Raw genomic sequence first — 19,430 nt, 5'->3', positions numbered from 1 at the left:
CCTTCTATTGACTTGGGCAATCTTACTTCTCCTGCCATCCTCCTTCTCTTAGCCTTTCTTCAACCAAATCTTACAGCATCTTCTTAGCTTCAAAGATCACTTAGCTGCTCTCCTTCTCCATCTTCACGGGGCTCCTTTCTGTGCCAATGATAGTGTCTTGACCCTAGTTCCCTCAGCCTAGAACATTTCCTTTCTGTTCTTGGCAGGCACCGATCTTGATCTTGACCTCAGAGAGGCCATCTCTCCCAAGCTGGTGAAGTAGCCACCCAATGTCTTTCTATCACATCACCATAATTTAATTTTGTGCAGAACATTTATGTGACTGCCTTAGAAAAAAAAAAAAAAAAGTCCGTGGAGTTGCTTATCTCTGCTGGAATGTGTTGTTCCTAGGATTGGAAACCTTGCCTTTCTTGTTCATGACTGTATCCTCTACTCATAGAATGCACAGTGAAGATGCTGAATTCAAATTTTTGGTACAAGTGCCAAAATGGTAAGAGTGAGATCTGGAAGCCACTGTACAGCATTGATAAGGAGTACAGGTAGGGATTTGAGAAGGAGGCACGCTGCTCCTCTACCAGCCATTCTGTCAGCATCCTGGGGTATGGCTTCCTTGAATGACAACTACGCATCCAATCTTCTTTATAATTTGTCAGATACAAAACAGGGAAGAATTAATGTTTCTAATTTCTAGCCATACGTTTATAATACGGGGAAAAGCTTGGGTACTTGAGTTCCACACTTGAGGTTTGAATATTGGTTCCACTACTTCCTAGGTATATGACCTTAGGTAAATCATTTAGCCTCTCTAAGCCTCAAAGATCTCACCTATCAGTGGTCATATGTATCCTACACAGTTATGAAGATTAAAATAAAATAATGCCCATGAATAGTTAGCATAGTTGCTGGCATCTAATTGGTACTCATTTAAAATTAGTGGTACTTTCTTCCATTCATAAATGTCCCAAGGCTTCAGTTACCACTGGTTCTCTCTTCTCTTCCACATGTTGTTACCTCGCCATCCAGGTTATTTTTCTTGGCTTTCTCTTAATAATGCAGCAAATGTGACAAAGAAAGTAGAATCTCACTCCATGCCTTTTAGAAACTCTTCCTTGATACCTCAACATATCTCATTCAGCCAGAAAGCCTGGCTAGAGGTTAAAGTAACTTTCATCTATACAGGTATGTAGCAAAATAAATGTTAAACCTGTTTTTGGAAGCATTATTAAAGAAAATGTCATTTTGTCCTTATCTTTCCTATAAAGATTTAGTTATTGTATCTTCAAAAAGGTCAGATTCCCCTTCTCTGTAAGTTTCTAAAGAAATCTTAAAATGTGGCGTGACCTTGAACTAATTGCTTTACCTTTCTGTGTCTCAGTTTGTCTTTTTTTTTTTTTTTAAGATTTTATTTATTTATTTGACAGAGATCACAAGTAGGCAGAGAGGCAGGCAGGCAGACAGAGAGGGGGAAGCAGGTTCCCCGCTGAGCAGAGAGCCCGATGCAGGGCTCAATCCCAGGACCCCGAGATTATGACCTGAGCCGAAGGCAGAGACTTAACCCACTGAGCCACCCAGGCGCCCCTCAGTTTGTCTGTTTTAAGGAAGTGTAGTAATTCCTAACATGGTAGTAATTCCTAACAACTTCCTGGTAGTGAGGGGAAAATGAGTTTCTCATGTTCAAAACCAGAGTCACCTTTATAACCCCATCTCCCTCCGCAGCACGTAGCAACACATTCATTGATTGGCCAGGCTCTCTAGTTCCACTGTTGGTAACATTTTTTTCCATGTGTCCTTTCCTCTATACTTCACATGCTTTCTCTCCAGTTCAGACTCTGAACACCTGCCCTAGTCCCAGACCAACCTTTAGTCCCAGCTCTGTCCTGTATTCCGCAGAGCCCACTCACAGACGACACATCACTGAAAGCACCAGCTCTCATTTAAAGCAGCACGGAACATGATTGAGTGCCTACTGTGTGCCCGGCGCCCTGCTTAGCACTTTACTTGCATTGTCATTTCACTATGGCGTCCGTGATTGTCCTGCCCATATTTGGAGAATCTCATTCGCTCCTTAATCATAGTCACATTCCTCATGCCTTCTAACGTGGCCCTATTCTTGCTAGGCCATTTATTATTTAATGATCTCAGGCAGGATTTGTAATCTCAAAACCCCTCAATTTCCTCGTCTGTACCATAAGGAAAAGTAATACTACAACTTTATAAGGTTGTTGCCGAGTCTCTTATCTGTGGCACAGTTGGCATTTGGGGTCAGGTAATTCTTTGTTTTGGGGGATGCTCTAGGCATTGTAGGCTATTAAGCGGCAGCCCTGGCCTCTACCCACTAGATGGCAGTATCACCCTCCCTTCTCCCTCCCCCACAGCCCTCCCACCCTCCTTTAGATAAAGTACCTCCACACATTGCCTAATCATCCCCTCACAGCAAACATGTTGAAAACTATTAGGATATTGGGATTAATAGATTAGACACCTTTAGATGCTGGGCATCACCTGGTCCTTTCAGTCTCTTAGTTCTTGGGACCTCCTTGTACCTTCCCATTCCCCAGTATCACCAGAGAATTTATGGCTCCCAAGATTAGTCCTAGGTTTCCTTGCTTTGCATGTCTTTCTGCGGCAACACTCTGCTAGCCTACTACTGCCTTCTGAGTTCTTCCCTACCCTCCAGGACACTAGTCTCACCACAAGTTTCCCCTAATCCTTCCGAACCGACTGATCTCTCTCCCTCTAAATACTTCTATCATCATTTTTGTATCCCAGTGACGACCTTTACTGCTGCCATATTGTATAGTTATTGGTGTAACTGTGTCACCTCTCCTGTTGGGGCTGAGGACTCCCAGAGAATGAGATTCTTTGTTTTCTGTATTTTGAGCCACCATAGATGAGAGCACAGTTTTGGTCATATAGTGGTTGCTCATTAAGTGACGTTTGTTCAGTTGAATTTAAGACATAGACGAAATAAGTGACTTATATAAAGGCAATGGAAGTAAACTAAAATATGTTAGAGAAAAAAAAATTAAGGTTGTATGCAGATGTGTGCTGAAATAATCAGATGATTGAGCCAAAAGAGGTTTACTGTTTAAATTCTCCATACAACGGCCTTAGTTCTCTGCTTTTCTCCGCACATGTACGAACAGCTGAGCAAGAATTATAGTTGTTTGAAAACTATTAAGTGATTTGCCTACTGATGGAATCCTATTCTTCTGCTAGAAACAGAATTTATTAAATAAAGGAGGTGCAAACAAATCTACATTATTGCTTTATTAATCAAGAGGGAGGGCAAAGGAGGCAACTGTCAGTGTGAAATGATCCAAGTTACAAGTAAAATCGAGCTTTTTTCCCCCACCTATACCGTTGTCTTAGAAAAAAAGCACCCCTCCCCACACATACACTTGTTTTCCATGGTGGGTGAAATTTCCTGATGTCACAGAATTTTAAAAATAGACAAGCTTATACACAACCACTGTTACGTGATGCAATTGTGATAAATTACAAAAGACACTGATCTTCAAGTTGGGAAACATGGTTTCAACACTCATCATTACCACCTAACACCCAGTGATTATGTTTGACTGAATTATGATCCTCCAAAGATGCCCATATACTCATCCCCAGAACCTGTGGTATTGTCACTATATGGGGCAAATTGGACCTTATAGATGTGAATGAGTCCAGATTTTGAGATGAGGGAAATATCCTGGATTGCTGAGGTGGCCCCAATATAATCACAAGGATCCTAGTGAGAGTGAGGCAGAAGGGTCAGAGCCACAGAGAGAACAATTTGAAGATGCCACACCACTGGCTCTGAGGATATTTGAAGATGGAGAAAGAGACCAGAGACCACAGCCCCTGGAAACTGGAGAAGGCAAGGAAACAGACTCTCCCCAACAGCCTCCAAAAGAAAGGCAACTCTGCCAACACCTTCATTTTTATCCCCTCCAGAACCGAAAGACAATAGATTTGTGTTGTTTTAAGCCACTGAGATTGTGGTAATTTGTGACAGCAGCCATAGAAAACTGTGACAGTGAACTTGAATAATCTCCATTCCAAATTTCTCAGATTTAGGTGATGTCTATGTAACCAGATTGCTTGGATGATATAAGAAAGGGAAAGTAGTACACACTGGTTATTTTGGATATTTTTCTATGTTTTAGCTATTCTTTTCATATAGTGTCTCAGTTTATCTTTTCCAGACATAACCCTCAGACACTTGGGTAGGACTGAGCACCTCAAGTGATTACGCAGTGAGAAATAACTTGAACAATCAGACAACACAATTGGTTGTGAGAGGAGGGCATGTAACAAGGCAAGTGAACCCCAAAACTTTTTACAAGGACAGTAGGGAAGGAACTACCCTCCATCCCCCCAAATTGCCAAAGTAATGCAAGCCTGTGGTGGTTCGGGGACTTCTGTGGAGGAGAGACTGCCTGAGAAAAAGGCCAGCAGTGAGGAGAGTAGGGCCATGAGATCAGCAGTGGTGGGTTCCACATACTAGCTACTGAGTAGCTAGGTCTTTCCATGCCTGAGGTTACTTGGGTCTGAGATTTTGTTGTTGTTGCTGTTACATGAGCCAATATAATGTGTGTGTGTGTGTGTCCTCATGTGTGTGTATATAGCCAACAGTTAGGTTGGATTTTATTTACTCAAAACACAACAAAACAAAATCTATGTGTATGGCAAAGTGTATGGCAAAGAATATGCTACAAACATAAAACCAAATTATTTTTTCTCTATGTAGTATAAATGTTGAGGGTAGAAAATTCAGATAATGCTGACAAAGTATATTAGCCAAAATATAAATCCTCTCAAATCCCACAGCTGGAGATAATCACTGTTAATATAGGACTTTTTTTTTTTCTTTTTACTTGACCATGAATACAAAGCATAATAAGTAAGACAATTTGGGGTGGTTTTCTAGAGTGTGAGGCATCTAAACTTAACTTTGAAGGATAAGTGGGATTTTGATAAGCAAAGACTATGAGAAAGTAATCAATATGCATACACACATGTACACGCACGCACATATATATATGATTTTTGTCAAAGACACAAAAATAATTCAGTGGAGAAAGGATATTTTTTTCAACAAAAAGTCCTGGAAAAGCTAGATATCCATATGTAAAGCTATGAACTTTGGTCCATACCACACGCCATATATAAACATTAACTCAAAATGGACCATGGACCTAACTATAAAATGTGAAATTATGAAACTTATAGAAGAAAACATGGTAGAAAAACCTTTTTGATCTTGGGTTTGGTGAAAACATTATAGATACGATACCAAATGCATAATCCATAAAAGAAAAAAAGTAATAAATTGGACTTGACCAAAATTAAAAGCTTCAACTCTTGGGAAAACATTGTTAAGAGAAGGAAAAGATAAGCTTCGGACTGGAAGAAAATATTTGCAAACCATGTATCTCATAAAAGACTCATAAGCAGCATACATAAAGGGCTCACCAAACTTAATAGTAAGAAGGCAGACAACTCATACAAGAAAGATGGGAAATAAGTTATAAGACATATAGATGGCAAATAAACACATTAAAAAGATGTTCAACATCATTAGTGATTAGGGGAATGCATGTCGTAACCACCATGAGATACTACTACATACCTACTAGAATGACTAAGATCAAAAAGTGTTGGCAAGAATGTGGAGGGACTCAACAGGAATCGAGTAGGAATGTGAAATGTTACAACCAATTTGGAAGAGTTGGGCTTACCATATGATCCAGCCATTCTACTCCTCGATATTAATGCAAAAGAAATAAAAAGCTATGTCCCTACCAAGATTTTTATACCAGTGTTCATAGTATTTTCACCTGCAATAGCTAAAACCTGGAAACAATCCAATGGTACACCAATGCCTGAATAAGAGAGAACTGTGGCATTCCCATGTATGGAGTACTATTCAGGAATGAAAACAAAGAGAATTTTAGGCACACAATAACATGGAAGTCTGAGAATAATTATACTGTGGGAAAGAATCTGAACAAATCTGACTCCAGATCTATAAATGGCAGAAAGTGATCAGCAGTGGCTCGGCAACAAGTGGAGGGAGGAGCGTCAGACCAGAAGTGGGATGTGGGACCATGAAGAGACATTTGGGGATGACACATAAGTTTATTGTCCTGATCATATGGATTATCTTGATGTGTGATGGTTTCACAATGTTACAGATGTCAAAGTTATGAAATTGTACACTTTTAAAAGGTTCAGTCTATTATATGCCATTTATACCTCACTTACAGGGAAAAATGAAAGGCAAGGAAGAAAACAGGCATATACATGCGAGGGAGAAATCTGGGCACAGTCGCTGCTTCCAGGTGCCCAGAACGTAAGATGTGAGGGTACAGGAAGGCTGTCAGTAACACCTGAGGAGCAAAGTCATTAAGAGAGCAGAATTCTGAAGCTAGACTTCCCAAGCTTAAATCCTAACTCTGTCATTTACTCGCTATGGGACCTTGGGAGATTAACTTTCTCTCAGTTTGCTCATTTTTTTAAAAATGGAAATAAAATAGAACCAGGCTTAGAATGTTGTTTTGAGGGTTCACTAGATATGCCAAATTAATGTATATAAAATATTTGCCCTATGCAAACATGACATGGTTTTAATAATTTTGAGCATTCCCCTGATGATTATTTGTTTAATGGTTGTATTGAGATATCATCCACATTCCATACAATTCACTCATCTGAACATATAAATCAATACCACAGTCCTATTTTAGAACATTCTGTCATCTCAAAAAGAATCTCTCTACCCAGTTAGTGGCCATTCCACATTCTCTCCACCCTGCCGTAGACAACCACTAATCTACTTTCTGTCTCTACAATTTTGCTTATACGGTATTCAAATTGATATGGAACTCTATCCATACCATATTCAACATTTCGTATAAATGGAATCGTATTGTATGTAGTTTTTTTGTGTCTGGTTTCTTTCATTGAGCCGAAGGTTTTCAAGGTTCATCCATGTCATAGAATGTACTAGTACTCATTCCTTTTTATTATCAAATAATATCCTGTTGTATGGATACACCACCTTTTATCCCAGTTATTATCATTGCTGGACACAATATTTTTGTCTGAAGAGGAAAGAAAGGAAAGGAGCAGAGGTATGATCTTAATGGTTGTATAGCAACCCAGAAGTGGCAGGGAATTATATTTAAGCAGATAAGGGAAAGGGTGGTTGAAAAAGGTGAAAATTTCATGGGCACGTGTCATCAACTCATATGATTCCTTGAAGCTGGCCCCACCTTCTGAAGCTTCTTCTGAAGCTGGCTCTGAAGAAAAACAAGAGGATTCCTTCCTTCTGTACGGAGGCAACTTAGTACAGAAGAATTTCCTCCTTGCTCACTACTCCTGTTAGCATGGGAAAGTCATTTATGACCTTAAATTATCGGTTTCCTCCAAAATTCTCGTCACCCCTCCACTTATACCCTCCAGCCTGGGCTCACCTCATGGAAGCCTACTGTGACGATCATACACTAATGAAGGTAAAATTACTTAGTTAACTGAAACATTTTTTTAGAGTGTATTTTTTTTTATTATCATGAAACATTTTTTAAGTGCAGAAATATTTCAGTAGTACATTGTGCTAGAGGCATTTTAAATGTTTTCTGATGACCAAAATATTTTATAGAGATCCCTGAATTTCTTAGGAATTAATAGGTAAATAAAAAACAAATAAAACAAATAAGGACCTCCAGTTAGCCATTGTGGTTTGTGGCAAATGAAGCCTAAGTACACTCAGATTCCCTGGCAGGTAGGACTGACTCTACCCTATTCATCACTGTATGACATCGTTCGCCACAATTTCTAGGATATGGCGATGTCTGAAAGCCCTTGTTTTACTGAAGCAAAACTAAATTGTGTAAGACAGTGCATCAGTCAGTGTGCACAAGATTTTCATGTTACATTCTTAATAAAACCGTAAAGAGGTATTGCTGGTAAAGCCTAGCTGATATTTACAGAGCAAGTACTATGTGCCAGACAGTGGGCTAAGATCTGTGCCTGCATCCACTCATGTAGCCTTCCTTCCCTAAAGGACCTGAAAGCAAGGGAAGTGAACAACTTTTTCAAGTTTGAAAAGTAATTGGCAAAGCAGATGCTTTAACCCTGTTTGATCTAAAGCTCAAGCCTTTAAAAAGGATTTGGGTTTTATTTGTATTTATTAGAATTAGGAATAATAATTGCATGCCATCTCATATACAAAGACTTTAGATTCCAAAGGAAGGACCTGGAAGGGGTATTTTGTTTCTCAGACTCCACTTAGAAATATGCCAGAAAACATACCTATCAATTCTGATATTTGAGCCCTGCCTGGGTGTTTCACCTGAGCTTTTTCTAATTCAGATTACATTCCTTCACAATACTGAGGACTCCTCAGACTCTCTGTGAAATGATCTCTGCCAAGACAGAAAATGTCTCCATATTCTGTGCCACAATACTTTATTCTGTCATTTTTCTCCCCCAAACTTTTGAAAACTCAACTCATCCATGAAATCTTCTGCGATCGAGGTGGAAACCACCCAGACATTCTGTTAATATCTTCAGTGTGATTGATATTTCCCTCCTGCAGTGTGGCAAGATAGCATATGCGTGTATGTGGGCAAGCGTATATATCTTTATGTTAATGTGCATCTGTTCCTCTCCTCGCTACCATATACTATTAAGATATTAAGATCCTGGGGTCTGTCCTTGCTTCCCTCCGCAGAAGAGAACATTGATTCACCTGAGTCACCCCAGTGCTCAGCTCCCCCGGCATGAAGTTCATTTTCCATAAACATTTATTGAATGAGTGAGGGAGCACTCCATGATGACAGTGACAACCTGGAAGGAACATTCTCTTTGCACACGGGGAAAATAAGATCACGTACAAATAGAACTGCAAATAGCTTGCCTTCTCGGGTTTTTTATTTTTAAGCATTCTCAGCTGAAATGTGCTATGGAATGGCTGAGACTTAGCAGGTAATTTTCATTTCACCTCTGTTTTCCAAATGGTTACCACTTACCAAATACAGCATACTTAAGAGCATGCTTCTCCCCCTTTGGATACAACACTGCAATACAACACCAGATTCTTTCAGAGGTCTTTCCCTTCTAGGGCTTTGGAGTTCATTCGTATCTTGCTATTTATCATGGCTATGTGAAAAAAGAAAACTAAGGAAGAACAATGGAGTTCTAACTCACAAACTGCCCTCTTTCATTATAAGAAGATCACAAAAATCAAAATTCTGAATCCTGTGTACCTCTTGCTTGGTTACGTCTGATGTCAGTTTTTTCAAATGATTACTATTACTTTAAGCAGTCATCGTACATAAATGTTATAACGTGTTCTACAAGAGTCAGAAGGTCTGCCAATGATTACAATTGGAATCATACAGCCTAGATTTTAATCCCGCACCCATCTCCTTTCCATTTGAATGACCCTGAGCAAGTTACTTAACTTCTCTTTACCCTTGAAGGAAAGTAGAGAGGGTGTTGTGAAGATTGATTGAGATAATTGGGAGAAAGAGGCTTATGTCCCAATTATATGTACAGAAAGTCCTTCCTCCATTACTTTTACCTGCCATTTTTTATCATGGTGGTAACATAAGTAGACTGGGGTAAATAGATTCCTCCAGAACAGACCCATTCAAAACCTCTTCGAGGGATTCCCAACCTTTCATGGCACCAACACAGATCCATCCAAGAATGCTAGGAGGAAAACAATTTCCAGGGAACCTACAGCTACTGGGATGTTCCTGTCTTAGCCTTAGGTACAAAGGACTAATTCCTCACCTCAGGGATACTGACTGTTCCATGAATTTGTGGTGGTGGTGGTTCCAATATCCCAGGAGAGGAGTAGGGTCAATAACCTGGAGTAACTGACCCAGAAGAAGGAGTAGGGTCAATAACCTGGATGAAAGAGGAGGGTCTTAGCCTGAAGGGCATTTAGTTGAGCATTTAGTTGCTTCCACAGATTTGACATTGGTTATACAAGGGCTAAAGCAATGCCTTGGTACCCTCCTTGAACATTTCCTTCAGCACTTTAGAGGACTGCAGCATTGTGAGTCTGTCTCTGCAGTCCCTCTGTCAATCATGCCCTCCTTTCACTGAGCCCCAAACACTTAGCACCCCAGTGGTGATCTTGGCTTTACTCTGTTGCTGAGCAGCACGATTATAGTGTAGTACTGCTTTCACCTTTCAACCATCTTCAAAGTCTCTTTTTAATCCCTGGCTCTGGGAATTATACCTTACATTCTTCTTGCATAGTCCTATTTGTAAATGATCAGCTGGTGTAGTTGATATTAGTTTTGAGCCCTTTCCCCCTTGCTTTTTAGCATATTACTAGAGGTCATTGTCCTTATAACAACAGGGGATGAAGAGATCATCACTGTTAGAGATCAGGACACCAGGAGTCATGGCTCAGCCCCATTCCCAGGAAAACATGGTAGGTCCACAGATCCACTCCCTGCTCAGGCCTCCTTCTGGTGGAAAAACAACATGGATCATAAAAAGATAGTGTTGTGCACATGTCTTTTAATGGCAGGAAAGTATCATTTCTTATCCTTTGAAAATTGTTTCCTTTTGCAATTTATTTTATTCTCTCAATTTCTTTTACAGGTCTATTTATTTCTTCTTCAGAGAAATAGGATATATAAAGAGAATAAGCCATAATCTCATGACTCAGATATTTTCTACACATATAAATGTATAATATACAAACTGCTGGTATTACAGAATTTCCTATAATCGGATTTTCTAAAATAATAATATACTGTGGATATATTTCCATGTCTATACATCCAGAGCGATGGCATCACCACTGATGATTATGTGGTGCCTCATTATATCATTACAAGTCCTTTATTGCCAGTTATATAGGTTGTTTCTGATATTTGCCGTGCTGCAATGATTGTGCATGTACAATGTCTTCATTCATTTGTCCACTAATTTCTTTAAGATAAATCTTAGAAAAAGACATGTTAGGTCAGGGGAAGCCTGACTTTTAAAGACTTTTGACAACATGCCATATTGGTCCCTGCAAGGGTTATACCAAGTTACTCTGTCAATAGAATTTTATAAACATGTTCTCTGTCTACACTCTTGCCACTACTGAGTGTTTTAATTCAATTTTTAATTTAAAGGCCAAAGAGGAGGCATCTCATGGGGCTTGAGATCTCCCTGAGTGTGGCTAACTTAGATTTATGGTATAAAGATTTGTTAACCAGGACCTGAGTCATGGGAATGTGGGCATGTTTTTCCCATTACCAAGAAATCTATGAATCAGATCTAATAATGATTTCAGTCACTATGAATACAGCCACATTTTAGAGACAACCCAAACTGGAAAAGGCTATATATATATATATATATATATATTTTTTTTTATCAAAAAATTCCCATGGATGTGATAATAGCAAATATCCTTTTAGTTCTCTTCAGATTGAGGCAATAATATTGTTTCACTTGAAATTACATATCTCATTTTAGGCATTGGGGGATCTAATTTATAGATATGTTTCCAGGAATAAGTGGAACTCTATTTGTTCCCAAATAAAAATGTCAATCATAAAGGAACAGTCACTGCAACTTAACCAAATAGATGTGTACTTTTTGTGTATGAATCACAGACCTGACAAGGCTATTTGAAACTTCCCTCGTTACAGTCTGTTGCACCGTCCATTTAACCACCTTACAGAAGACGATAATTCTCAGTCTTTCTATTAGCGAGGAGAAGTCAGAAATAAAATTAACTCCTGATAGGGCTAGTTCATATTAACATAAAAATTCCAAGTGGGACAAAAATCTCTATGCCAGTGTTTACGCAGAGCAGAAGGGGAAGAGCTATGATAATTAATCAAAGGAGTGGCTGTATTTTCTGTTCTCCCCGGAGATTTTAATATTTGCTTTTTTCCCTTTCTGGAACAAAATACTCCACTGATCTAGGACCATTTTTTCCTTCTTTAAAGGTCTTTGTTGTTGTGAAAATCTTGTTAAATCTTGTGAAAGATTTTGAGGTTTGGCTCCCCCAGGGAAGTCTCAGTCTTTTTTCTTACTATTTCTCTTCTCTCTTTCAGCATAATATTTTTGTTTGTTTGTTTGTTTGGAGGACTAGTCGCTTTACTGAATGAGTTTTACTCTCCCCAGGATCTAATTATAGCCGGGTATCTGGATGGGCATCCCAGCAGAAGGAAGCCATAGCTCCAAATTTGAGGGCTAACACCAGATTTCATACTTGTCCCATTTCTATCCATTTCATAGCTCACTGACAACAGTGGATAAGCCAAACAAATTCCTCAGTATGTGCATTTGTGGTCATACTTCCTGACTGCCAAATCTTTAGGCACAGAAATGTCCTTGGGCCTTTCTACATGTTTCTTCTTGAGATCACCTTCTCAATGACTAAATTCCTCTTCCTCTTCCATTCCTCTTCCATGATTTCATTAGTTCAAGCATGGTTTTAGATACCCATTGGCCAAGATTACAACCCTGAATTGTTTTTGTTTGTTTCGTCAACTAAATGTAGCTAGCAGAATATTTTAAATTAAAAGGGCTCCCATTCCACACTTGAGTGAAATGGATGCAAGAAACCAGACTCATCTTTTAAATATCAGAAGTTCACACACCATGTAGGAGCACAGGTCTGGTAACAAAGGACAGTCCCTTCTTTTCAAACTGAATAGAAGAGGGGATCAGGACTTTTATTGATTTAATCTTACTTTTAAGCTTATGTAATAACTTGCAGGAGTATAAGTTTGAGTGTCAAATTTAATAGTCCTTTGACATTCTTTAAGGATATATCCAAGAGACCTTTGCTAATAACCAAAGAAGATTAAGAGAAGATTCATTTATTCATTTTAGAGTGAGAGGGGCAGGGAGGGTACAGGGGAGGGAGAATCTCAAGCAGCCTTCTCACTGAGTGTGGGGGCTGGGCTTGGAGCTTGATCCTTTGACCTCAAGATAACAACCAGAGCCAAAACCAAGAGCTGGGTTCCCAACCCACTAAGCCACCTAGGTACCCCATTAATAATCAACTTTCTAAATGGCAGTGCAGTCCATACATTTATGTAAATTACTCATGTTAAAAGGTGATATACCTTCTATGCCAGGAAGTGGTATTAAATAATATCAAACATAAGCCCCTCCTTCAGATGATATCCTATTTCATTTTTGAGGATTAATTCTTCCCCAAGATAAGCATTTCACAGTGTATTGGTAAATCCCGATGACTGTCCTTCCATTATAAGAGACAAAGTTGACCTAATCCATTATTTTTTTTTCCTTTGCTAATCCTTAGCTAGTATAGGTAAGGGGAGGTAATATCACCAAAAGTGGACCAAATCAAGTGACCAAAATTAAAGTGAACTTATTCTTGTAAGACCTAGAATCCCAATGGAAAAAACACCAATATAAAGAAATGGCATAGCATTCCTTCATTCTAGAGGCATCGTCCAGTTGAAATTTTGAATGGGTCCCACTACCAAGACTGCCTGCAGATGGTTGGTTTTGTTCTTGGTTCTGTACCAAGTATATCATTTTACTCTTACATTCATGCTTGCAATTCTTTTTCTATCCTTTCTTCAAGTTCCCTTTCCTTGGTTTTATTTTTACCAATACATTTACCAACACATAAATCCCAGTAACATTGATGATTTATTAAATTACAATTACAAATTCCCATTGAAACAAGTACACTGAGGAGCTACCAAAGCTCACTTACTACCTCATAAAGTTTCCTCCACAACTCTTTACAGAATAATTTAATAGTATGCCCAAAAAGTTAAAAATTATCTAGTGAGCTTTATTTTAGTAGCTAAAACCATAAATACCAGTGGTCTGCCATAGAGTCATCTGCTTTGTAACAATACAGACAAATGCCCATTGAGATTCTGAAAAGAAATGACTGTTCACAGACAGCTGGCAGCAATTCTGCCCTGAATCTGGCTAGCTCCTTAAAGCAGGAGAAATCATGGTGCTGTGGTTGACTCCCTCACCCAGGAGAAATTTTCTTACTATGCTACTAGGTTAAGAAAATCCTGATGCAATCTCTAACGGCCCTTCTTTTTTGCAGGTCACTCCTACACAGTGGTATGAAGGAAGAATATTTATTCCCTATTTCAATTTTTTTTTCATCTGAAGAAAATTCCACCTTAATATTTCTCCTGGATTCTTTTACTCCACTTACTCTCTCCTCTCCTTGGTCATTAGACTTGCTTATTTGATGGGTGAACTCGGGAGCAAGACCTTTTGTCAGTTATAGTTTAACCCATTCTCCTCACCTGTATCTTTAGAGCAGGCTGCTTATAGATACATTTGAGTTAGCTACTCTACACTGGAAATTTTATAGTCAGGCCGTCATGTCCCTATCAGATGCCCTTGGTCTGGATGGGTGAATCTACCCAAGTCTGGGGTTCAATGCTAGGAAGCCTATTTCAGCCGTACACTGAAACAGCATCCTTACATACTAACTACATCATTAATAAAAATGGCATCTACCTCTCCATTTGCCTATTCTTTCTGACTTACTAAACCTCACTTTGTTCTGAACATGGGCAGCTAGAATGGAAACTCCAAGAGAACAGATTAGTAGTGCTCGGAACTTACCTTATCAAAATTTCTCCGACAGTTCCTGATCTTCCTGAGAAAACCCAAAGAATTTAAAGAAGTGTTCTGGATTTCAGCAGATGATGTTTATTTTACACCTGGAGTAAGACAACACAAATATATTTTTAAATCGTACTATATAAATGAGAACAAATTTAGGGTAGACATTCCTGCCTGCCAACCTCACTCAATAAAATCAATGGATACAGTATTCATCTAACATAAGTACATAGATATAGATATACATATATATAGGTGATTATATGGGTTTATATATCTATATAACACATATGTGCTATGTATGTATGTATATAGTTGCATAATATAACCCATATGTGTACACACACACACACATATACAGTTGCTTTGGTATATCTATCCTAGATTTGCTAGTCTTTCTTTTGTCAATGTTCACTGAATTCTTTCATTAAAATGTGCCATATGTATTTCATTGGAAAATATTTTTATCTATAGATAACATTTTGAACATACATTTGAGGGACTTCTTGTTCTTACCTCATCCTTCTGTCATGAGTTCAAAACTATACAGACAATTATCACTTTGTTTCAAATCTAATTGCCAGATGGACATAGAGAACTATAAAATACCCACTATAACTTACCAATTTCTCAGTTAGATATAGCAACAAGAAAATAAGTAAATATAGGCACTGGATTGAGAGCTGGAAATGGATTCAATTAATAACCATAATTAATCAGGCAGTTTGGGCAAGTGTCCAAACCTCACTGGGCTTTAATATCTTCATGTAAAAACTTAAAGGCTTTGTACAAAGTTGCTCCTGAGGCCCCTTCCATCTTTCACATTTTGTGATATTTTTCTTCTAAAGATGTGGTTTGATACAGGTGGAACGGTTAGGAAGAATTTGCAGTAGTTGTAGAACTACCATGCTTAGAAAAAGCTTGAATTTTTATAAATTTATCATATGGACCTAATTACTGGTTTCAATCTCTGCCGGATAATTAGTTACTTATAGTTAAATGATACTAAGGTGACTGTAGTTAATTAATTTCAGGTTCACCTATTGATTTGAAAAAATCAATTGTGTATCTCATAGAGCTGAGTAAATCTGATTTTGGACTCACAGGATTCATGATACTTTGGCACCTGATGACTAGTGATTCACTATCTATCTTTCTGCTATCCTAATATTGAGCAGAAGAATCTGGAATTCTGAAGAAACTGGAAAAACTGTGGGCAACTTATAAGCTAGTTTACATAATTTAGCATTATATCATGACTCCCTCCCTCCTGCCCCCTTCAGGTATCTCCCAAGGGGGGAAAAGGTTTCTGAGTGAAATATTCATACCTAACTGGTGTTCTGTAGTCATTGTCTTGCAAAAACAAAACAATTCCTAAAATTGGGAATTGAGCAGTAGCTGAAATTACTACTTACAAGGGTAATTTAAAAACTAACACGTGAAATTTTTTTTGTTGTTATTAGAATAGTGAAGACTCATTTAAACCTGTACCATATGTCTGACACTGGGATAAAGTATCTACATTATTTTACAGATTAAACCTCACAATGACCCTATGAAAATTTTGAATTAATGATCCTTATTTTATAGATGAAGAAACTGAGGCATGAGCCAATTGCACAGAAAGAATAGGAGGCATAGTTAGCAGGTCCGTGTGAGACTATAACAATCCTCCATCTTACCATCCCATGTATCCTGACACTGTAAAGCTTGTTGGCTATACCTGCACCAGTAAATATTCCATCTCAATAGGTTCTCTCATGTCTGTATTTATGTGAGCCTCTGAATGCACTGGTTAATATAATTTTGATATAAGGAGGCCTTCTCTGATTTCTTTCCAGGACTATGATGTTTATATTTCATTTCTATGTTCAGGGGAACAAAATGTTGCTTTTTCCATCTTCTAGCTTGAGTTCTTTGCCTGAATCTTAGCATGTTTCAAAGACATGTGTTGATAGCAGGATGCTTACTATGGACCCATCTTTGTACAGGGAACTGAGCTAGGTAGGGCTGCCTGCAGGGGCAGAAGCATTGGGTGTAAAAAAGCATTGTGGTGGGTGGCTGTGAAGAGAAGAACTGGCCAGAGGTTTTGTTGATCAGACCAAAGAGAATCATATTATACAGGCTCCTAGAATGTGGAGCTGGAAGAGGCTTCACTAACGAATTAGTTCAAATTTCACCATGCTTAATTGAGAGAAGTAAGATACAAAGTATTCATGAATTAGTGAGCAGGTTTCTGGGTACCACCATCCACCTAGCTTCTCAATAGCCTTAACAAATGATCCATTGTATGTTTATGTGCATCACTTAAGAACAGAAATTCACTGTTGAAGGCTTGTATATCTCAGTCACATTGTTTTTGGTTTAAGACCCAAAGAGCTTAGTGATTGTGAGAAAGACCATGGGGTCAGACCACCCTGAGTCCTAGAGCAAGCAACATCACTTTCTACTTGTAGAACTTTAGGAAAGGCTTAATCTTTCCATAGGACAGTTTCCTAATCTATAAAACAGGTTTATGAGAGTAGCCCCTCTCTGTAGCTTTGAGGATTATGTGAGAACTTTAAAAAAAATTTTTTTTTTAAAATACTATTTATCTATTTATTTGAGAGAGAGAGAGAGAGAGAGTACAAGCAGGGTAAGTGGCAGAGGCAGAAGCAGGCTCCCCACTGAGCAGGAAGCCTGATGCAGGGCTCCATCTCACAACCCTGAGATCATGACCTGAACCAAAACCAAGAGTCAGACACTCAACTAACTGACCCACCCAGGCATCCTCATGTGATAACTTCATAAAAGACTTTGCATCAAGGTCCAGCACAGAGTAAGTAAAGATATACAAAATTTCCAGTTATCATCCTCATCATCATTATCATCAGCAGCATAATTTCTCTTATGTGAACCTAACATAATGAGACATTCTTTGAAAATTGCACTTTCCTTTTAAGTAAGGACATATAAATCCCAATGAAAGAAGATTCTGGCTGAAAACTAACAAAATAGAATGAAATCACTAGCATGGTCATAGAGACTTTTAGTGTCTCATCAGTGACATGGGAAAGACACCAATCTCTGTACATATTTGAAATTCTATGTGTAATACTGTGAAAGAAGAGATTCAGAAATTGATCTTTTTGCTCAGGACTGTCCAAATCAATTCCACTCAAAGGCAGAAGTTCTCATAGCTTCTCATAGCTAGAACGTGTAACTAAAACAAATGATTTTACACAATGAAAAGGGAGAGAAAAATAGAAAGCTTCACTTTTTTTCTAAATCGAAAGTTGATGTGAAGGGATGTCCATTTGGATTCTGCTGTTAGAAAGCTCAGTTATGCAATAGTCATCCAAAAATAGTACCAAATCAATATGATATGTTTTAAATTTACATTAACATTTAAATTAATGAGAGGCTTAATGTGAATTATGGAGCTTTAGATGTTTAGGACTATATCCCTTCTTGCCAACTTGGAACAGGGTCTATTGACTCACCTTCTCAGTCTCATAAACAGGCTTCCAGATTTTGTGTGTTTTCAGTGCCAGAGGATTTTCAGGCTGGTGAACGATGCCATATTGACATCACCAGGGAATGAAATGGGCCCTATTCACTGAAGATGGAAAACGCTCCCAGCAACTGCACACACCTTCCTTGAGGGGCAATTTGCCATAGATGATTGTCAGGTCTGGGAATGGTCTGGGATGGAAGCTTACTGCCCCACTCCCCCTTTTCTCCCCATTCATCTTATCCAACAATTATTTCTAAAATATCTACTATGGACACAGAACTGTGCTGAAACAACAGATTCGACTTCAGGGAACTCATGATCTATTGAAGGATACAGTCACATCTGTAAATGATTCTAGAATAATATCCAGGCTCCATAATGAAAGAAGGTACATACTGGGTGCCATCAGAGGCACCTGAATAAGACTGGAGGAGAATCAAGCCTGAAGAAATGAGGCTTGAAAGGCAAGTAGGCATTAGTTAGTCAATCAAAGAAGAGCAGAAACCTCACCGTTCCGAGGGGAGAGCCTGTACAAGAGACTAACAGCTTTGTTTAAATAAGCAAGAAATTCTGAATGAATAGTGTGAGAGGTGGCATAAAGGGTGTGTGTGTGTGTATGTGTGTGTGTGTGTGTACAAATGCACATACAAGTGTAGGTGTAACAAATTAACATGCATAGTTATTTAGATGATAAGGCAGGGACAAGTTTAGAGAGATCTCATATGCCAGGCTAAGGAGTGTTGGTACCACCTTTAAAATGATGCAGATGCAGAGTTCTGATGTAGTTTTGTTTGTTTGTTTTAATAATCCTTCTATACAGGGACCCCTGGCTGGCTCAGTCGTTAGGCGTCTGCCTTTGGCTCAGGTCATGATCCCAGGGTCCTGGGATTGAGCCACACATCAGGATTCCCACTCAGCAGGAAGCCTGCTTCTCCCTCTCCCACTCTCCCTGCTTGTGTACCCTCTCACTGTGTCTCTGTCAAATAAATAAATAAAATCTTAAAAATAATAATAATCCTTCTGTACAGAGAAGTTTCATGTTGACAGCAAAACTGAGCAATAAGTAAAGAGAAATAGATCTCTTAACCCCACACATGCAAAACCTCTCCCACTATGGATGTCCCACACCACACTGCTATGTTTGTTGCAATTAATGAACCTATACTGACACATCACTATCACCCTAAGTCCATAGTTCACATTAGAATTCACTCTTGGTGTTGTACAGTCTATGAGACTTGACAAATGTGTAATGACATAGATCTACCATTGCAGATTCAAACAAAGTAGTTATGTTGCCCTAAAAATTTTTCCAAAATAATAC

At 38.7% G+C, this 19,430-nt stretch overlaps 1 protein-coding gene across 4 annotated transcripts in view; it reads right to left on the bottom strand.

Moving 5' to 3' along the window:
• Positions 1-19,430, bottom strand: part of LRRC4C (leucine rich repeat containing 4C) — a 1,220,402-nt gene that overhangs the window by 172,645 nt on the left and 1,028,327 nt on the right. For all 4 annotated transcript variants that reach the window (XM_046014217.1, XM_046014224.1, XM_046014218.1 and 1 more), the window contains one exon: positions 14,611-14,708. The gene's annotated coding sequence lies outside the window, so the exon portion shown is untranslated. The remainder of the gene's footprint in view (positions 1-14,610; positions 14,709-19,430) is intronic.

This window comes from Meles meles, chromosome 8, assembly GCF_922984935.1.
Source record: "Meles meles chromosome 8, mMelMel3.1 paternal haplotype, whole genome shotgun sequence".
In the NCBI taxonomy this organism is placed as follows: Eukaryota; Metazoa; Chordata; class Mammalia; order Carnivora; family Mustelidae; genus Meles; species Meles meles.
The sequence above is the reverse complement of the archived record's forward strand: the minus strand, read 5'-3'. Positions and strand labels throughout refer to the sequence as shown.